This window comes from Anticarsia gemmatalis, chromosome 9 (genome assembly GCF_050436995.1).
Source record: "Anticarsia gemmatalis isolate Benzon Research Colony breed Stoneville strain chromosome 9, ilAntGemm2 primary, whole genome shotgun sequence".
Lineage (NCBI taxonomy): Eukaryota > Metazoa > Arthropoda > Insecta > Lepidoptera > Erebidae > Anticarsia > Anticarsia gemmatalis.
In genome coordinates, this window is record NC_134753.1 from 13,249,992 (window position 1) to 13,270,489 (window position 20,498).

General features: G+C 33.1%; 1 protein-coding gene across 1 annotated transcript in view; it reads right to left on the reverse strand.

Moving 5' to 3' along the window:
- The window catches only part of kek2 (leucine-rich repeat, immunoglobulin-like domain-containing kekkon 2 protein), a 313,905-nt gene that overhangs the window by 105,654 nt on the left and 187,753 nt on the right, over positions 1-20,498 (reverse strand). The window lies entirely within an intron of this gene.

Consider the following 20,498-nt stretch of genomic DNA (forward strand, 5'->3'; position numbering starts at 1 on the left):
CTAGCACAGGTATATCTTTTACTTAAAAGGAGGTCTCTATTGTAAGATTCAATGTAAAGTTGTACTAGTTACTGCAATAAAACATTTTTATTATTTTTTTTTATTACTTAGACACATGGTTTCGTCTGCGTTCTCACTTCCCTCTGCCTGAACATCGTTGTCGGAACCATTGAGATTGCCGGAAGGTATACATCCAAGCAAGGGTTATTGCGGAATGTGAGTAAAGGACAATTGTTTTTAGGACTTTAAACACTCAAACAGTTTTCAAAAAAAGTGTTTTAAACAAAAATGGTGTTGTTTTTGTAATTTGCTACAGTTTTATCAATATATCTATATTGAAAGGCAAAAAGCGTAATTCAAAGTCTTTCTGCTGCTTGAAAAGAATTAAAAAAAAATATGAAATATCAATTAGAAATTCTATATTTCTCAAAAAAGTATCATGAAAAAGAACGATACCTTGCCTTAATAATAATGTTTGTATATTTGCATATCCAACTTTAATGTTGATTGTTCTAATCAAGGGGAAAATATTCAGCCAAAAGAAATATTAAACTTTTGTGCATTGCCGAATTTGACGCTCAATTTATCTTTGTTAACGCTTGATTTTTCTTTGAAACAATAACTTTGTTTCTCAAAATATAAGCAGAGACTTGTAATTTATACTTTGTGTTGCATGAAGCAAAATAACAATAGCTCTTGGTTGCAGCCTTTAATGAGTAGGTAATACAAAATAACATATTTTATTACCCCGGAATTATAATCAAGATTTCATCAGCAAACAAAACTGATAAAGCGACCTACTTTAAAAAAAACTCCCAAAATTTTCTGAAAATCTATTTACATACTAAGTGGTCAGTGTTAATCTAAACCGTTGAGTAATTTAGGCTTTATTTTTAAAGCCTATTTTAGCTAGATACCGCACGGACAAGTCAAAATTTATTTTTCACAGACGAATTTCAACTCTTCCGTTTTAGGAAAAAGGTTGAAAATGGGTTGAATAAGTAGACGCGACAAAATCAATGAAAGGTTGATGAACGGAAGGTGTTGGAAGGAAAATACGCAACCGCTTTCGTTTTTAGCCGTTTTCATACATTATGTAGGACGGAATAGGCGTTTAGACTAGACTAAGTTCCAAGCATTGTAGAGTATTTACTTTATCTTTAGTGTTATTTTAAGGGGTTTAACTTTTTAAAGGGGTTGAGTTATTATATGAGTAATTTTACTTATAGACTTGTTTTATTACTGTTGAAGAAATGTGTTTTTTGAGACTTCGAAAATAGTTAAAAGTAACGTGGGTAACTTTCATATCGTTTGAAATTGGAGAGAAACATTTTTGTTTTTGCACGTGTTTGCTAAGTGTAATTAATGTTCTAATAATTAAGCCTATTTCTAAGTACAGTAATTAAGTTTGCAATGAAGACCGTTCAGTTTATTCAAAGTTTACGAAAATATTTTTCTCAATTGGACGTAGTTATGAAAGAACGTTCCAATCCACACGCAGGTCGAACTGAGTAAATCGCGTTTTTGTAATTTTGTGGTACGCTTTTTTTTGGTAGCGAGTACAGCTAAGTAGTATGTATCACTGCAACTAAATAAATAAACTTTATTTTTAAATATACTTGTCACTATAATTTATTCATATTTCTCATACAAATTATGAAAAAAATGCACTTGGAACGTTTTTGAAAAAAGGCTTAATGTATGGAAGTAGATTTTAACTTAATTTGCAAAAACGTTCCAATATGTTACAATTGCTATATTTTGGTAATTAATATATATATTTTCTAAAACATAAGTAAAACAATGAAACATTATTAAAACATATTTTTTAAGAAATATTCATACATAGCTGGACCCACGCAACTTCGCTTGCGTCATAAAGAGAGAATGGGTCATAATTTTCCCCGTTTTAGTAACATTTTTTACTGGTACTCCGCTTCTACTAGTCGTAACGTGATGATATATAGCTTACAGCCTTTCTCGATAAATGGGCTATCTTACACTGAATGATTTTTTCAAATCGGACCTGTAGTTCCTGAGATTAGCGCGTTCAAACAAACAAACAAACTCTTCAGTTTTGTAATATTAGTATAGATAACATTTTTTATTGCTACTCTGCTCCTATTAGTAGTAGCGTAATGATATATAGCCAATAGCCTTCCTGGATAAATGAACTATCTAACACTGAAATAATTTTTCAAATCGGACCAGTAGTTCCTGAGATTTACTCGTACAAACAAACTCTTCTTTTCATTCAGCTTTATAATATTAAAATAGATAACATGTGATGTATGTGAAATATGTGAATGTAAATTTTATTGTGATGATTTTCCATACGTTGATACAACTGTATCAAAGCATAAAAAATTATCAAGCTAAGAAGCTGGATTTCGATCTAGATGATGAATAAAAATTATAATATCACAATTTATTCATCATCCAGATCGAAATCCAGCTCTTTACCGAATCCATCAGCATCGTCAATGGCGTCATTATTTTACTTTTATTGTTGTCTTTTATTTACGCGAACACGACACATTTAAATGAAACAACTTTTACGGATTATTTTGCGATTTATTAACATTTTATTTAATTAACTTTTCGAACACTACAGCTTTGGGTTAGTCCCTGAGTACCCCGATCCCCGAGGCCGCCGTCCCGGAGTACCCCTATTTATTTTGTCTTGATAAACGATTCTTTAAAATCAGTTTAGCGTAAAAGTACCGTCAGCAAATGATATGTAAAATACATTTTTATTAATCAATACTTAACTTTAAGGATTAGGAAAAGATTATTAAGTCGTGCTTGGTTAAGGTAAATATTATAATCAGAGAATACAATCCAGAGTACTCTCCTAGAGCAATGACAGGCCTTAATTACATATTATCATCTGTGCGAATGTGCATCTGTCTCGCATGTCTTCCGTCACATGAAATAGAAGATGGTTGATTGGCAATAGTGGAAAACAAGACAATTTGCGTTTTAAGGCAATGATGATGATGTTGATGTTCCATTTTGAGTTCGTATTTTGATTTTCTGTATTGAAAAAGGAACTAATGTGATAGTAATTAAAGCCTGCGATTGTTCTAGGAGGCTCTAAATTATATTCTCTGGTTATAATATTAGGTCGGAGAAAAAGTCTTTTCGCATTATAGTATGTATGAACTTGTAATAAAATCTTTTCTCTACGCAAAAAAGCTATTTGGGTATTAATAATATTATATATTATTAATATTTGGGTACCTCACGAGCTCACTGAAAGAAACCTAATGAACCGTGTACTCATTTGTGATTCTTGAAGCCAAAGAGATTTTATTACAAGTTCATACATACTATAATGCGAAAAAACTTTTTCCCCAACCATATTTTCCTTAACCAAGCACGACTTTATAATCTTTTCCTAATCCTTAAAGTTAAGTAATAACTAACAAAAATTTATTTGACATAGCATTTGCTGACGGTACTTTTACGCTAAACTGACTTTTAGTCGTTTTTCAAGACAAAAATAAATTGGGGTACTCCGGGACGGGGTCTTCGGGGATCGGGGTACTCAGAGACTAACCCACAGCGTTTGGGGTCATAGGTAGACTAAGGTTTACTTTTACCAATATGAATTTATTATCGTCACGTTATATATAAAGTACCTACATGGAATGTTTTGAAGAAATAGATAGTAAGAAGAAGAAAAACAAACAAGATGATTGGATCATTATTTTTATGTTATTCAGTCCAACACGTATTGAAACAGTACGATCCAAATGAATTGTCATTTATAATTGTTATTTTTAAAAACGTTCCAAGTTGATTGAGTCATTATTCTTATTTTATTCAGTCCAAAATGTTATAAAATATAACGATCCAAATGGAATGTCACTTTTTAAGATTTAAAATTATTTATTTTAAAACGTTTCAAGATGGATTGGATCGTTATTTCTATTGCATTCAGTCCAAAACAAATAAAAATAGTACGATCCAAATGTAATGTCACGTTATACGATTACAATTTAGATCTTTTGGTACGTTTTATCATTTAGACCGTGTAATTATTTCAGTAGTTATTGTCGTAAAAGAGTCAGTGTCTTCACCACTAGATAGGACGATCCAAAATACCTAGCTTGGGCTCAAAAACTCAATTTTGACCACCTTGTGGATTGGAACGTTCTTTCATAACTACGTCCAATTTTGAAAGTTGAAAATGAGGCGATCGTTTATTCAAAAGTGTTCTTCAAAAAAAGATTGAATTAAAAAAACATTGTTTCAAAAGACAATTGTAAAACAAGACTTTCCATTTTAACATAAAACACCGAAAAAATCCTTGCATAAAAGAAATTTATTTCTCCATCAATACAGATGTTACGAGATGAAACCATTAAACATGCATTAGAGGATTTTCTTTGAGTTCATAACTTTGTTACAAATCACTTTGGAATTATAACGAGATGTTGCAGTGAAGCCTATGTGATGGGAATATACTTGTTAAATGTTATTACTTCAAGTTATTATGTAGTTATTTTGAGAATAGTTTCACACCACGCATTTTTCAGGTTTTTTCTTCATTTTTGCGGGTACAAATACAATGCTGCTTTTTTATATTCGTGTTTGCGTATTTGAATAATTTGATATTTTTATTTTAATAATTCGTGTTGTAGGCTTATTTATTGAGGTAACATCGCGAATACATAAATAAATACAATTAACCAATAAGTTTTGGGTATGAACAAGGGCGGATAATGCGGGTTATACTTAAAATTTTATTTAATGATATTAGTTTTCGATAGTAAAAACTCAAAATATGTTTTTGTACAAAATTATATTCTTTTGAAAATGTAACAGTAAATTATTATTCTGAATATTAAACTACAAAAACGACATTAATGTCAAAATTATGGAACACTCCAACAGAATCTTTTCCTTTAAATAATTCACAAGTCGGTAAAAAATTCTTTGTTCCGATGACGTAAATCCCTGGGCGATGGAACAAGGCAATCGTTAATTCCCTCAGCTTAGTCGTTCTTTAGAAAAAATCTCTATTACACTCGCTCGGTTACCAAGGACGTTAGTGGCACTGAAGTAGGACTTAATAGTGCTTGAAGTTAAGCAGATATAGATCTAATCTTGATGCTCTTTAAGCTATTTTTATGATGGCATTGATGCAGTGTTGAGTATAAGTTGTATACGTTTATTGGGACCAAGGTTGATGCAACTTGTTTTAAATGTAAAACAGATTAGAAAGAAAGAAATAAATTAATTAGTAATATGTATGGAAAGGCGAACGGCGGGTTTATATGAAGAATTCGTACAGCTTATAAAATGTCATGTTTAGGTTTACTTTTTGTTTTAATTGGTAGCTAATATGATAGACAAGCTTATTTTAAAATTCTTATATTTTTAAAAGATGGGAGGTAAAAGTTATGTCCATTTTTAGAAGCCCCGATAGTTCGCTAAATTGCTCAGATGCTGTCAAAACCATAATTCAAAACAACAGCAAATTGGCGGATGCGTAGACGTCAGACACAAAGTGACGTCTCGTGAGATTTTCTTTTTCTTTAGTTGTCAACAAATATAAGCCATGGACCAAAAATTATTATTTAAATAAACAAATACTTTCTAATTAATCCGGACTTCTAAAAATAATACTCCCAAATAAAAATAAGTGACTTAGTCCCCTTAATAAGTGGTACAAATTCTGTTACGAAACAACACAAACTTTAAGCTGTACGAAATCTGCCGATCTCCTTTAACTGCACTTCGTAGTGGTTAACGTGGTTACCCCGCTGCAATAACCGTAGCGCCGGGTGTGGTGGGTTCGAATCCCACCCATTTTTTTTTATAATCCCAAATATTTTTGACGATGAAAAATTAAACCTTAAGTGGCAACTCGCACTGTATACCCTTTACCTTTACCCGGCAGTGCGTTATTTCTGTTAACATATTTTTGAGTACTATTACTGAATTAGATATTACGATGCATATGTAAACAAAATAATCCCGGATACGTAATCTTTCTAGAACAAATACTTCAGTTTATTTACAATCGCTTAAAACAAATAAATATTCACACTCGTTTGGCAACCACTTACACTCACAAGAATATAATTTTCAGGATTCGACACGCAGTCGACGTACAAACGTACAGTGAGAAACAAAATCGTTTTATAATTTTAAATTAAAAACTCAAATGCTAATATAAATTAAACACTGCTTTCGGATTATATCGCGTTACGTTTTGGCGGTCGCTTCTCGTTTTTCATGTTTTAAGTTTAAAGCTTATTTTTTCGTTAGCCCAAAACTTTGTGATTATTTTACGGAAATAATGTGAAAGTGTATGTATTAAAATTGGAAATTAATAATTAGTGGAATAATATCAGTATTTAAACACGAGCTTTATTCCACCAAAAATGACTTGAAATAAAAAAATTTAAAAGACTTATAAGTACTTTGCCCGACCAATTCAAACATCAGACCTCATGACAGATACTCAGATACACTGCCGACCAAGCCACAAAGGCAGGTTTTCTTTAAGCATTAATATTTCTCTACTATTTTTGTTCGCGACTTTACCGGTATCCACGAAAGGCCGCCACTCCGTCGCGACATAACGACACAGGAATTCAATTCCCAACCTCATGGACCAATGAAATAATAATATCTTTTTCGATAACGATTCACTAGATCCGTTTTGCAATTTTTCCTTCGATAAAACCTTATATTTGGTGGAAGATTTTAATAAGAAATTGAAAAGTGAGAGCTTCACTTATGAAGAACGTTTCGATTGAAATATTGAGTGTTTTGATCTTCATGATTGAGAGATCTGAGATTTCTATGAAAATTATGTAAAAACTAAGTTCTACACGCGACTGTTACCCTTGACTTTCAGATATAATACTTATTTGAATAAAAAAGTTAGTTGTAGAGTAGAAAAAAAATTGAGTCTGATTTAACTTTATCAAGAAAATGCTTTTTAAATATTTCAAAATTAGCTTAGACATAAATAAAGCTAAAAAGATATTAAGCTCGAAAGCTATTTGTGACAGCAAATCGCATTTCTCAATACATGCAAGAAAGATTTTAAAAAACCCACTATGGATATAATTTTAAACGTTTTAACTTAAAATACAAAACAATAGTTCTGTTTAATAAAGGGCCACTGGCGCCCCTTACCGGGACCTTACCAAACTCCAGACTACTATTGAGAAATATTGTAATATCGTTTATAAAACATCAATAGTATCGACCACAAAACCACATGACCGACCGCGCCACAGAGGCAGTCAAAATGCACATGAACTATACTTCAAGTTATTTCAAATACAGCAGAAATAAAGCCGTACAATGGAGTGCAAGTTAAATTGCGTGCATCAAGCTTATCTTGCATCGGACAGAACTTTACCGGTGCACTGATAAGACATGCAAGTTTGATCTCAGATACTAATTGTGATGCGCGTTTCTTGACATAGATAGAGGGTGATGCACTGCGATATAGGGTGTGATGTTTATTAGCGCGTGGAGTTTTATTTGTGGAATTTTCTTGTGGGCTTTTTTAGGCCTTTGTTTTTTATTATTGTTACGATATTTTATATAGGTCGGCCTGTAGATATCGTTGCAAGTGATGTTTTCTGGTCTCTGCCTACCCCCATGGTAAACAGGCGTTTATGCATATAATGAATGTTTGTAGCTGTATTGACCGGAGTTCAAATTGTGACATAATTTATAAACTTAAATAATTCTCAATATTAAAGTAGAGTAATGAATTTTTAATGTCAAAAAAATCATTAAAACGATCTTAAGCGTATACGAATACCTATGTACCAACCGAAGTGCTTGATTTATTTAATTCCCTTTTACATTGAAATAAGCTAGATAAAATATTAATATATAAATAACATTCTATATAAACTTGTAAAACTAAAGTTATACACTTACAATTTTTAAATATTTACAAGGATATAATACGCTTTTTTAACTTCTAAATAAGATTCTTTCGACAGCCAAATTCATACATTTGAAATTCAAATGTTGGACTAACTTATTCTGTTACTTAGTATCAAAGCTTATTTAATTCTAGACTGGAGTCTAGCCAATATCATAGTTGTAGATAATTAGAGAGAGACTAAGCGGAGTCGATTAAAGTGAGCCTGTTGATGCTTTTAAGTGTTTATCTTCAGGAAGGTTGCTTTGTATAATTGTACTGGATTGTAGGAGAGAAGGAATTGGTAATTGTGGTGCAAGTTAGAAATGGTTTAGATAAATAATTGTTTACATAACTCCAAAAAAATACGCATTATTCACGTAGAAGAAGGCGAAAAAGACTTATGTGTGTGTACTTTACTGTGCAATTTATTATAAACATTCATCCTGGACTATTTTTTATATAAATGAGTGTTAAGGCTTGGCAACAATACTGCGTTTTGTCGACATTTTACACTTGAAGGTTTAGACAGAGATTAATAAATACTTTGTTACCACATTGTGTTTTCCTAAAGGTTAGTTTTGTGTAATAAGCAGCAAGGTTTTTGCCATTACCACTTAGCACTTAGAGTTTTCAAATGTAAGTCTGAAAAACCCAGAAACAATCTGACAATTGAACCCAAGGACCATTTAGCAAGTTTCCGTGATATATCTATTAAAATTAAATATAATTTTTCAAACGCCTATTCTTTTCTAATTTTAAACTAACTACATAGATAATACAATATACAAAGTAACATGAACTACATAAACACTTTAAATCTTAATATAACAACACATTCATGAATTACGAGATAACCGTTTCAAATGCAATTAGTGCAAGTAAGCTGAGGTACAGGAGCATCAGTTTACAAGTAGTTTGTAATGAGCAATTTGTCATCATTTGTGCAACGCGCACTAATACTAGTTCAGCTGGTGCGAGCTTGAGATATTAGTTAGTGAGATAATCGTTTAGAAGGTACAGGTATATGGGAGGTTAGACTTGGTTATTTTGTAATATTTGAACTTTATAGCGTCGATTTTATTTTCAGATTGACGAATTTATGTTTCATTTTTGTTCTTTAAAATACATCAAATAAATAGTGACTAATGACTTATGCCCGGTTTCTGAGGCAAACTGTCATGTTTATATGAGCTTAAACGCTATTGAATATCAATTTATAATACTATTACTGCTAAATGTACTCCAGAAACTCTCTAACGGTGAAGGAAACCATTGTGATAATACCTTACATATCAAAAAAATTGTTAGGTTCATTTCTTGGAGACATGTAAAGTCCCCAACGCGCACTTGGCCAGAGTGGTGAACTCAAGGTCTACTCCGCCCCTCATTCAGAAGGAGACCCTTACCCAACAGTGGGATATTAACAGGGTTAAAAAATATATTTCATCTAATGTCATTTATAATGCAACTAGTTTTAAAATCCAAGCCGGTTGACGATAGTCGATAGTGGTATAATAGTACAAAATAGTAAATTACTTATTCCCTACAAAACCTCTAGAATTTTGCATATAGCACGTAATATTCCCAGCAGTATAAAGCATAATCCTTAATACTGTAAGCGGCCACGGCGCCGTTAATTAAGTAAACTCAGACAGAATCCGCGTTTGATACTTGACAAAGGCCGTAACAGATAAAAAGCTTACCCACTTTTTCCACTAAATTCTATGCATAATGTAATCAACGGTTGGGTTGAAAAACCTACGGTAAAGGCGGAGGCACAATGATTTGTCATTGTTCTTAAATATTTATTTTTGAAAAGAAGAAGAGCTATTGATTCTCTTTATTTTACTAAAAAGAGCATGAGTGAAGTGTTAAATAATGTAATATAAAGAATGTTACGTTCCTTATATCAGTATACAGCCAAAGAATATTATGCCGTAGTTTTCTGTGTAAATGATCTCTCATATGACATTAAAAACGATAAATAAAATAATCTGAATCCTCAATAGTAGTTATTTAAAATGAGAAATTCAGTCTGTCTGTTATGCTTTCAGGGTGAAGCTGCATACAATTTTGTGAAACATAGAATGGAAATAGTTGAAGGTCGGAGAGCAAATGTAAGTATTTCTTTCAATTGATAACTAAAACATACGTATATGTATAATTATTATTAAGTTAATAATTTTAAACGTGAAAATAATCCTAAAATATGAAATAACGCATCTAACTTTGTACTAATTTATTAAAATTCCAATTTCATTTTCATAATACATTTAGTGTTCACACTTGTAAAACCAGCCTAACACTCAGCAAGTTTTGAACTTGTTTGAAATATTCACCGATTCATTTATACATTCACGGCAGGCTTCGCTGACAGCCTCTCCGAGCCTCTTGGAGGGAGCTCGTCAAACTCGTAATACTTTTATAAGCTGCTATTTTTAGCGTGCACAAATCTTTGAAAGATTGTTTGTCAATAGCTTTAGAGATAGCCTGATTTTACAGTTGAACGCATTTCTGCTTCTAATTTTGTATTAAAAACGGATCAGCGCCCCTAGTGGCCTTTACAGGAACTATTTTCTTCAAGTAATTGTATGTGTCAAACGCTTGCTAGTCGATAATACCGTCTGTAGAAAATCTTTCTACAGAACGGCGCGTTACTACCACTATCGACTATCAATAAACATAGCTAGCGATAAATTTTGGATGAAAACTGATCAGCGTCTCTAGCGGGCGCCGTAGGAACTATTTTGCAGATCGTTTTAAATGTCCAATTCTCGATACTAGATAGTACGGGGTGTAAACGCGCTGCTGATTACAGCATGAAAAGAAACTAGAAATACATTTTCAGTTAGTTAAACTGCGAATATTGGTAGGAGATTAAACGCATCGTTCAGGCAACCTCCATTAAAAATACTATTTTTAACCAAAGCTAAAAGTATGCTATATTAAAATTCAAATTCCTCAAAACGACACGAAAAACTTTCACATTTAGGAGACTCCAAAATTAATTTAAGACATAATGGTGCTAAGAAATTCTTTTCACAGCTTGGACTTTTCAACATGAAATTTTATTAAACGTATCTTAAAATGTCTTGTGCTTTTCCTCATAAACGGTGGGTACGTTAATGTGTATATGTATAGGGTGTGTTGGTCTTTATCCCTTACAACAGAATCCCTAACTAAGCTCGTTTCGTCGAACAAAGTTGTATGTCCGCATAAATTGGCGGGTGAAAGTAATGTGCCTATAAAATTGTTTTTTATTTATCTGGCGATTTCTAAAGACTTGTTCGGTCTTTATGTTGTATTGGCAAATAAATTTAGGGTCGATTTTGCGCGTTATAATTATGAGTCTATCAAAAATTTTCTCATTGTAACAATCCATGTTTAGCCAGACCCAGTCAGTGACAGTAGTTATCAAGGTTTTTATTCTCCACACACGAATTGATAAAAGATCTTTTCTACACAAAAAATTAACTGGCGTAGGTGTAATTAACTACCTTAGGTCTACCCTTTCGACAAAACGCTAACTGTAATAATACCGTGATATAGTGCATTTCATATATAATATTTATAACGCTACCTTTTTTAGTTCCAATACATTAAACTTTTTTGCAACACAATACTGCTAATTATATCTCACAGAAGATCAACAACTGCAATTTGGCTCAAGTCCAAAAGATTTCCATCTACATAAAAATACAACTAAAGCATTTAAGTACTAAACTTTACTTTATAACAGTTACATTTCAAATGACTACTGCAACTGCTGGTACTGCGATATTTCGTCTCTTTTTAACATCTGTCTATCTCTTTTGCACTTACTATCATATGAAACTTATAGCACACGCGATTTACTTACCCTCGGTTTCTAAGGTACATTTAGCGGCAGTTCATCTATTCAATAGTTACAACTCATCTAAAAAACACTATTGAATAGTTGAACTACCGCTATTTGTACTCAGAAACCAGGGATTAGGCGTCTGAAACTACAAGTTGTAGTTGAAAAAATGCGAGAAATGGAGCCTAACGTAATTACTGTACGTTTATTTTTCACGCTTCTTGTGTTGCGGAGATCGTATCAAAATCAAATAATTAAATATTAATCGCACATCGAAACCTATAGAAATCAAAGCAATTTCGCAATGTCACAATCACGATAACCATAATCTATATACTTATAATAAATCTGTAGAGAGGTCAATTCTGTACATTGAATATATTAAAAAAAAACCAATGGGGGATGTTTAGTAACGGATACTGATACCGAATCTACAATTTATAATTTTCTTTTCTGTCTGTCTGTCTGTCTGTCCTCCGTCTGTATGTTACGCTATCACGTAAAAACTACCGGATAGAATGCACTGACATTTGTTATATGCATAGAATAAGTAGTGGAGCAAGTATTGCGATACTTTTTATCGCATAAAATTTCATAGATTTTTAGAAAATTGAATAAAATACGTAGAAATCGTTTGAACCTGCGTTTCCCTAAAGAGACCATAGATGGCATTGCAATTCATTTCACAACATTCGCATATATGGTTAACGCGGTGCCTGCCGTATCGATACCTGTTGTTAGCACCAACCAATAGATGGCGTTATGGTCAGCAACACAGCATGTTTTTCCTAATCAATTTATTTTGATTGCTTTATAGTAAAAAAAAATACCTTTAAAACAGGCTATACATTTATAAGATTTTCAAACATAAATGTTGTATGATATATTACACAAAAATGTTGGTTTACGTGGTTCCGGTGCGGTCGGGATATATATATCCTAGATGGCAAACCGAGTAATTTCGTTTGTTGTCGTTGTTCGCCGCAACTAACAGATGACGTTGTAGTTCGTAACACGTAACCAAATTAATTGGTTGCATTAAGGAAATAAATTGGATAGCTATGAAACAGACTATGTGGTAAGTTTTAAAAAATAAACGACGGATGATATATAAAAAATAATTACGGGTTACGCGGTTTCGGACGTATCAACGCAAGTATACCTACATTATTACGCGTGTGAAGAGCTGCGGCACAGATAGGTCTGTCTGTACCTATAATAATATTCTGAATCCAGACGGGTAAGCAATGGTCAGTCTATAATAAGGTATTATATTTTACACTGTAAACTGTACCAGTTTATATTACAGATACAGACGAGAGCGGAAAAGAAGGTAACCACAGGAAATCAGGCCTGCCTGAGCCTGTGTCACATTGTGTGCTCTTCGGGTCCCTTTCGTAAATAACCATTAGATGACAAAAGAGTTGTTAGCATTTTTATGTGTAGGTGTGTAGGTAGTGCTTCGCAATTCGTGTGCTCAAACGAATAAGCAACAGTACGAAATTCACGCGAGCAGAGCCGCACGGGTCAGCTAGTACTACACTAAAAGACATCTTCCGTGCAAATAAATAATTATATCTTTAAAAAAAAAATAAGTATATTTATAGAATACATAAAACTCAATGACATATTCCGTGATTCAGAAACAAACAATGCTCTTCTACCATTAACAGTTGCGACAGAAACACGGGTCTGCATTTATCGAAAATAAACTATAAATATTTTATATCCAAATGTATTTTAAGCATAATATATAATGATCTCCAACAAATTTTGCATCTCTGTGTACAATCAGTAACAGTCCCGTTGTTTTAATATTTGAGAACTGTAGTTCATTTTCATTTGACTGTCATGTATAATAAATCACGCGGAACTCATTTAAAACGTATTTCCAATGACAATTTTCAATGTTTTTCTACATTTATGAATAAAATTGTGATAATATTTTTCCGATCCGTTGATTGTTGGTAATATTTTCAATATAAAATTTGAGATTCAACAATGAATTTCATTTCATTTGGTAAAGTTCATAGTGTACTGTAGTATTTTGTGAGAGGAGAGCATGTTTAACTCTAAGATAATGCTAATAATCCATACTACTTATAATAAATATAAAAGTTTGTTTGTAACACTTAAGACTAGGATGCTGAATCGATTACGTTAAAATTTGTCAGAGTCATGTTTAGACACGGCGACATAGGCCAAAGGCTTCAAAGTCAATATTTATTTTACCAAAGTACTTGCAAGCAAAGCCGTACAGGGTAGTTATATTATTATGGTAAAACAGAAAAAGATTAAAAAAATTATACATTAAGATTTAGATATTCAGCTCAAAAACCTACACAAACCTAAAAATATACCTCTATACAAAAATATCAGTGTAAAAATATCCCAGACGATCTTGCAGACAATTACAGCTGGCCCGTTAAACAAGACCCTTTATATAACTTGAACCTATTGAGTTTTTTCACAGTAGCCAAAAATAAAGCGCTTTCAAATATTTTGAATGTCACCGTGTTGGATATTTGTGAATACAATGTTGAAATAAGTTTTAAAGACCTTTTTTATGTGTGATTGTGTCTGGGTCAGTAGGAATAGTAAAGATATTTTTTAGGCAAACTTTTGTATGATTCTTTTTGTTAACAATGATAATCCCTACGCTTAAGAATGAATGCTACGTTTCGAATTCAGTGACTATCACATTGAGTAGAAAGCAAGTATTTACGATGAATAAATCATGTGACGATATTATTTTAATTGTGAATAGGTACTTTCAATTATACTTGAGTGTTAATTCGTACTGGCTGGTAAAATATCTGTAATTTCCACGTGTTTCATATTACAAATAAGCTAACACAACAAATATCATGGAAAGAAATAAAACTACATGGAGAGCAAAAAGTACACGATGGCTCTCTCGGTGTTTTTACTATCAAGTACTCTTTAAACATAAATCACAGATGATCAAAAAAGACCGCCACCTATTCTTGCATTAGTCAACATTTAGTTTCATCGTATTATAGCCATTCACTATTTCAAATTTAGTGGTCCGCTAAACAGCAATATGAAATCATCTACCATCCACATTAACACACTATTTTATCAAAATATAAATCACTAGCAAACAAAAACAACCAATTAAACCATCGATCGTTAATTTAAAAGTTTTTGTCCGATCTCGTAATAAGGGTAATCGTTTATTAGATTAATGGCAGTATGCGGTCCAGTAATGTTCGACCAGTATTGTTAAAGCTGAGAGTAAAAGATTTAAGTGTGTCACGCCCTGCATCTGTTGGGCACTTTATAATGGAAAGAAGGGAGTGTAGAGTGTAGAAAGCGCACCTATGTGGTTTGTAGTTAAAAATTATGATATATCTAGCTGATCCGCCTGTGAGTGATTTTTTCAAAGACATACATTTATAAAATCGTGCCTTCTTCCTATACGGGTAAGCAGAGGCCAGAGAACATCACTTGGTATAATACTTAAAAACTTCCTTTGCTTCATTCATATCCATTCACCTTGTCATACAGGACCGCGGCTACATCACCGATATGATTTGTTGAAAATAACAGTCCATATTAGGATTCCAGACTTAAAGTATCTCAATGGAAATAGTCACCATGAAAACCTCACAGACAGACATATTTACTATTACCTCTTTTAAACCTGGCTAAAAGGAGAAAACTACATCATATTTTTCTAAAAAAAATGTAATTGGCAGATAATCATTACAACATTTTTCAATGTTTCATTTATTTACACCGTTTATTTTTTTATTAATTTCAACTGGTCTCAAAATTAAGTTTTATAAATATTTTTAAGAGGAGAAAACAGTTTTCTGTTAACCTACATTTGGCGTACTCTTCAAATAGCTCGAACGATCAGGGCGCCGCGCGTGAAGTGTAATAATCGAATGAGATCGTTAACCACCGGTAAATTTACACTGGAATTACGATATCCATCAATCAGTATTGAAAATTGTCAGACGTCTTTTGTGCAGGGATATGTGGGGCAATCTTTTGACCATGCGGAAAGATATTTTGAAGTTATTTAAATGTTTAATTGGGTAGTTGATTGGGTTAACAAAGAAATATTAAACTCGTACCTACTCTTAAAAGGTTCATCAATAGTTACTAGCTACTAAGCAATTTTTGTAATTTACTGAGGAATTTCTTTCGTAAATAATGTTAAAATTGTAATTATTGCCGACTGAAACATTTTATTAGGCACTCCTTTGATACCAACAAAAATAAGACACTGTAACGTCACTTTGTCATATTTGTATACTAAAATGCGTTTTTCACATTTTATGAAGAGCTAGTGGTATAATAAACCTACATATACCAATACGTCCTATGCAGGACAAAACGCCGTGTAATTCTGACATTGATGTAGTTTTATAAACAACACCAGAAACATAAACACTAAGCCAGAGAAAAGGTCCAAAAATGTCCAATCAAACAAATCGTATTACCCGAATTCTATCAGCAAAATCTATTCGGAATAAAACGAATGAATCCGACTTCTAAACTCGGCGTAAATCGCCACACATACACGTCCTGTATATAAGTATACACACAACACATCACCCTGTATACATAGAGCCACAACAATGGACAGAGCGGCCGTTAAAATTGCTTGTCATTAAAATCGGCTTTTCAGAACGCTCGAGGCACACTTCGACTTAAATTAAAACCTACTTTCGTGCGACGACCTGTTTATTTATCGTGGCTAGGTTTTAGATTTTAGCTTGTATCGTTACGTTTTGGCGATTTTTTCTTTTTTTTGAGATTTGGTACTATGTATCAGCCTAGACTGTCTTCGAACTATATTGGAGTCGGCTTCCAATCCTGGATGCAACTTGCTATCAGTATTTTACATGGGGCGACTGCCTATCGGACTTCCACAACCCTACCTTTAAGGCTTTTGACTACTGTTAACGACTGTAAAGATCTTTGAAAATGACAGCCAGGATCCACAATGTAAAGTGCCTTCCGAAACACGGAGGAACTCGGATTGTATAATATGGTCACCCATCCACTGAACAACCTTGGCAAGCGTAGCTTAACCTCAGAGATCGGTCCGTGCAGCTGTTGTTGACTAAGTCACGAGCTCCTTACAATTTTGCAAAATTGGATACCACTTCACTCAATTTAGCAAGCACGGAAGCACCAACACATTTTAATAGTAAAACTAAAAATATTTTACACTTTTTAATATTTAGTTCAAAATTGGTTCAAAGAGTCAAAGGTAAAACAATCACTTTGTTGTCAGCCTGTCTGTCACCGGAGTTACTCGGGAACTTGACGTATAACGTAAAGGCAACGCGTGCTTATTTTGATTCAAAGTGAAACTACTGCAGGTGACGTTTTTAATAAAACTAACTGAGTTTTAACCGACACCTCTGTTGGTATAAAAATGTAGCCAATTTTAAGCTAGTCACGAAATTGGAATATTTACGTGGTAGTGGTCAATGTGTTAAAGTCGTTCAAGCCGCCTGAAGGCCTTTGACATGGCTTAAAGACTGTTCCTAATTGATAACAGCAAGGACCAGCTTTTCACGTGCCCTCTTAAGCACGGACACTAACTTAATGTTTTGGAAAACTGCTCAGTTTTATACCCAAATTTATAGCGCTTCATATTTTAAACGCTTAAACGATTTCGAAGCTTTAAAGTTCCACTTAAACGTTTCCATAAAAGTTATTATTAAAACTGAAGGTTAAAAACCGATATTGAAAGAAAAACATTCATTCTAAATCTAAATTTGAAATCTCTTAAATTTAATTTACATTCTCTCTGCAAACCATGTGTTTATCTCTTTCTAACTTCCCACAAACGACAGAGATACTAAACTACTCCAAATCAAGGTTATTTCTATAATATGTAGCACGGGAATTGTACTGCACTCAAAACACAGATACTGTATCGAGATAACCGTCTACAAACTTTGATTGTGGAATCTAACAGTTGAAAGTTCTGATGCGCTTATATTCGTACGTCAGTTGCATGGATTGCAGTTGATTTTATAAAATAGTTCTTTTTTTTAAATCATGAAAACACAAATTCGCCCTTAAAATTTCAGGAGTATTAACTTTTTTAAGATACTCATCTCAATCGTCATATTCGAAAGGACTCTGAAATGAGGAATTCGGTTGCTGACCCGTCGCGCTGTGCCGTGTGATACATACTAATAATCAAACCATGCGATGGCCAGGTCGATCTATTTGTTTTAAACGAAAAATATTTCAATTATTGGCATGATAATAACTAACCTATGTAATAACTTAAGACAGAAAGTCCTTTATGTAGAGACTAAATAGATATATCGACTTGGTATTACATAGATCTCATAACTTTTTACGGCAGAGAGAATGAGCAGCGACACTTGGGGTTTGTTACAGAATATTTTTAATGGCATTACTTTTTTCGGAAGCCATCTATTATACACTAGTGGACACTATTAATTTTACCAATAACAAACCTTCAAACACATCCAAAAAAGAATTCAAAAACATATTCTAATAATACACTTCTATTCAAAACGGATCTAAAAGACTTTAAAATTGTAGCATCAAAAACAATTTTATTTCAATAAAACTGCTACATTTACCCCCATCTAAATATAGATGGAGTTCGTCGAAGCACGGAGACTGTTCTCGAATGTTCTAAGAAGCAAGTCGCATAACTGCAGCATCGGCAATATCGTTGAACGGAGATATTCACATGCGTTTGAAACATTTAATATGAAAGTAACAGAGACTGAATATAATACCTGGAGTTTTTGAAACGTTTTGTTATAAAGAAGGAGAATTTTATTTCGTTTTTATGACTATCTTACCGTTTCATCGCTTTAGAATAGAAGTTTAACAGATTATTAATATTTTTTGTCAGGGTTTTTATAAATTAGCTGACACTTTATCTATAGAATTGTGAGTAAATCGAAGCTTATCTACAACCTATAAAATTGGCTCTTAGTCTTGTGTACGTTGTAAACATTACAAAAGGGATGTTGATCTCATTACTTTTTTATTTATCTTATGACGTGCCCATGATGCCACGTGCAAAAAAGCCTAGTGAAACTGATTCATAAACATACATGAAGTCCTCCTTTCTACTTGGGAAGCCAAGGACCCAAGAACACCGCTTGCTACAATCCCTACGAATAAGATCTCAGTTGACAATTGGTGTACGATTAATTGATTGATTAGTACATTGCTGTTTTGACGTAACATCTCACCATAATCTAAGGGAGAAAACAATGTGCATTATAGTTGCTTTCAAATAGTCGTCATCAAAGATGCACATAACCCACCTTTGATTCTATAAACAAGTTTGTAGTTATCCTTCGACTTTTGATTCAAAATGACTAACAAACCAAAACAAAGACAGCTATGAAACGTATCTTTAATATCAGATCACACTAACATGAACTAACAACATTTATAGTTGCATTTCATCATTTATTGCATCGCTTATCGGTAAGCTGAACGTAAAACGTCAATACCTTGCTCATAAACTTTAGTATCCTATCTTTAGATACATTATTGAAACGCTTTATATAGTACCACGACATAGTAGAAGGCCTTGCATGCGCGAGTCATTTTGGATGTCATTCTCTCCCTAACTAGTGCAGCTTACTGTGTGCCACAGCTTTTTTTTTACAAACATGAATTTATTACTAACTAGCGGCCCCTGCGTCTTCGTCTAGATAAGCTTCAGTTCTCCCACTGTTTTCAGTCTTTTAATTTTAGCCATAGCGTGATTTTGTATATAATATTGAAGGACTAAACAACGCAAAATTATGTTTTTCTGAATTCGTACCAGTAGTTTACGAGATTAGCTTTCAATTAAACAAACGAACTTTTCAGCTTACTAAATCTTTGGACAAATCGTGCGTGTCAAGGTTCTTTACTAAGTTGTCGAACTATAGTAGCAACACAGTTGCAATCTTTGCAAGTCATAATAGTAAATTTAGTCTCACTTCTGAAGACAACAATGGACTTGAAGTGACTTGATGAGCCATTATTTGTCGACGTGGAACATTTGATGAACTTTCGGATAATTTTGTCGAGATTTTGTCTTGTATAGATGTCAAAGGTGAAGATAGTTTGTTATAGAAGTAAATAACGGATCGAATGAGAATTAATAAATTGATAGCGAAAGAAGACTGACTACTTTTGACCAAATGTCAAATTTAAATTTATCATTATTTCTAAGGCACATGTAGTGTTGTTATTTCATTGCCACATAAATGGCAAGACACTGAGAAGGATAGTTTCAGAGATAGGATTACAAAAACATTAATTTATATACATATAAAAGGCTACCGCCAACAGTATTGACTTCGAATCTCAGTCTTTTTGGCCTTTTGAGTGCACAAGCATTAAGGTATTCTAAATTATTAATGTCATCTGTCTGAACTAATTCAGAACATCAACTTAAATGACACACTCCGTATAAATGGTACAAGACCAACGACCCCATACATAACCCAACAAACAAACATACGTACACGATTGAACCTAAATACCCCATAACGTGTAAGTAAGGATTAATAGTACTCGTAAAACACGGGCGGATCAGGGTCATTTAACATGTTTTGTGTTCATATAGCCTTCGTTAGGCTATCTCTACATAGAGTTTTACGATTACACTGATGACGGTAGTCGCTACGGATTTTATTGGGACTACAAATGAGGCTTTAAAGGTTTTTCTAAAGGTTTTGTTTTAATTTAGAACAAAGAGAA